Source organism: Urocitellus parryii, chromosome 9, assembly GCF_045843805.1.
Source record: "Urocitellus parryii isolate mUroPar1 chromosome 9, mUroPar1.hap1, whole genome shotgun sequence".
Taxonomy (NCBI): domain Eukaryota; kingdom Metazoa; phylum Chordata; class Mammalia; order Rodentia; family Sciuridae; genus Urocitellus; species Urocitellus parryii.
In genome coordinates, this window is record NC_135539.1 from 10,302,068 (window position 1) to 10,304,655 (window position 2,588).

The 2,588-nt window shown below is 44.9% G+C and overlaps 1 non-coding gene across 1 annotated transcript; it reads left to right on the plus strand.

The window, feature by feature from the left end:
- The first annotated feature begins 1,474 nt into the window (after positions 1-1,474).
- On the plus strand, positions 1,475-1,593 carry LOC113180580 (small nucleolar RNA SNORA26). The gene has a single exon (XR_003300485.1). It is a non-coding gene; the product is annotated as a small nucleolar RNA SNORA26 (small nucleolar RNA).
- Positions 1,594-2,588: the final 995 nt, after the last annotated feature.

Consider the following 2,588-nt stretch of genomic DNA (forward strand, 5'->3'; position numbering starts at 1 on the left):
TGGAGCCTTCAGGGAGTAACCAGAGCCTGCAGAAGAAACACTTCCCTCCCACATCCAGAGCAGTGCTCGGCACCCGGGGCGCCAGCAGGGTCTGGGGTAGAAAGTAATGTCCTCTCTTCTCCCTGGCACTGATCTCTTGCTCTAGGGCGTGTCACCTCTCCTAGGGAGAACTACGTGCAGTAGTAGAATAAGCATCTGCGTGAGGGTCTCCAATTCAGGGCTGCACTGCTGCCCACCTGTCACTGCCTGCTAGTCTTGCTGAGCTCCAGGGTTCTCACAGGCAGAACAGGAATAAGGGTAAATCATCGGAGGAAACAAGATCATTTAAAGCAAAGTGCCTGAGTCATCTAAGAGAGGTAACATGAAAAACGGGTTTTCTTTACTAGGAATGCAGGGAGGAAACGCTGTCCATCACCAACAGAATAACAGCAGCATGGTAATAACAACATCTACTGTGTACAAAGTGTTCTAAGTACTGCATATGTGCCGACTCCATTTGTCTTCCCAGGAACACAAGGCAGAGAGTTTCAGTATCTCCACTTTGCAGATAAGGAAACTGAGGCACAGAGTGAGTGAAGTAACGTGCCCAAGGTTACGAGCTGGTTGGTGGCCGTATCAGGAAGTCAGAAAGCTGCCAGGGGGGAAAGGCGTCCCTCTCAGTCGCTCTGCTGCCGTCCATCACCTTCTCTCCAGCCAGAGGTGGCCCTAGACTTGGCAAGGCCCCAGACCAGCCTTGGCAAGCTGCCACTTTTGTCCTTGTGCATTGCGTTGTTCAAATATTCTGCCGTTGTCGGAGCATTCCCCCCCCCAGAGGCACATTGGCAACAATCATAAGCTTATTATTAAATTCTTATTAATTCATTATGGAATTTTTCTTAAAGCCACACTGCTTAAATTAATCACATCAACCATTATTCCTTTTCTTACCAGCTGGAAGGACAAGTCAGGTAATCAGAACAGTAATAACGGTACTTACCGATGGCCATTTCTCCCAGGGCGAGGGGTGACTATCATGCAGCCATACCTGGTCCTGAGCTGAGGGAATTAAATCATGTGCATGGTTTAAGTTTTGGCACAGATTGTCCTGGGTGTTGTTTGTTCTAAGTGAGCGTTTTTCAATATACACTTTCACAAGTCCTCCAGATAAAGTTCTCCAAAACAGAGTATATTAGTCAGGTTTCTTTGGTTGTAAGTGACAGAAACTCGACTAGAACTAACCTGGATCAAAAGCTGGGGATGGAAAGGGGGCTCATATCATGTTGGCAAGGACATGGAGCAACTAGAGCCCTCACTAGTGACACAGCCAGTGCTGAGGGAAGGAAGGCAGCTGGGAGTCCCTTAAACAGCTCAGCACACACCTGCACACAGCTGGCCTTTCCACCTCTAGGTGTTTACCTGGGAGAAATGAAAGCCTACTACGTTCTGCAAAGACTCGTGCCCAGATAGTCATGACCTCATTGTTCATAATAGTCAAGTACAAGAAAAAAAATGATGCAGGAATTTAAGAGGCTCACGCAGAAGGGCAAAGGAAACCTTCATGGAACCCAGAGAAGAGACTTAAAAACTCTCTATGTCCTGTCTGGAGTTACAGTTGGAAAAAAAAACTGGAAAAAATAAATATCCAACAACAGATGAGTGGATAAAGAATGGAATACTTTCTCAGCAAGAAAAAATAATAAACTATTGATGCAAGGTATGACATGAATGAATCTCAGATTTATTACAGTGACTGAAAGAAGTCAGACCCCCCCAAAAAAAGAGTAATATTGTGTGATTTTATTTATATACAATAAAAACTACTTGACAATGACAGAAAGCAAATCAGTGGTGGCCTGATTTGTCCCTGGGTTGAGGGACAAGAAAAGGTGACAAAGGTGCATGAGGAAACTTTGGTGTGTCTCAAACACATTTGTTATCTTGGTTGTGATTCAATGAATATAAATTTCTCAAATTGTACATGCAAAATACGCATTAGTTATGTATCAGTTATACCATATGAAAGCTGGAAAAGAGGGCAGAAGATACTAGGTCACAGAACACAGATGCTCTGTATATCAAACAGCAGATGAAACCAGGGATAAGCAGAAACAGGGATTCTGAAGCCATCTGACACACCATTTCTCAGCTCTCCTAGAGCTCCTGGATGTCCCTATGATATGGCCCCCTGCTGCACACAATGCGGGACTTGGTGACTGGCAGCTCTGAATGACCTCCTCCAGACTCAGAAATCAAACAAGAGTCTCCCCTCTCCCAGCTCCAGTTTGAAAACACCCCAAAGGTGGACTCTGTGCGGCCAACTCCCCTCATGTGCTCTTCCTCCCAGGGATGACTGGGGAGAGGGGAAGGAGAGTTATGCTTGGCCCCGGTGGGATGTTGTTCACCCCCGAAGTTGCTGGTAGGGTCTATTTCCAAAACAGAGGCTCAAATATAGTCACTAAAGAGAATCACTGCAAGCCAAGAAGATATTCCAATTTTTGGCTATTCTACCCTCTTTAAAATGGCTGCAATATATGAATTTAAATACATGCAATTTTATTGATTCATTTGCACCAACTTATATGAATAAAAAAAGAGAAAATGTGTTCACC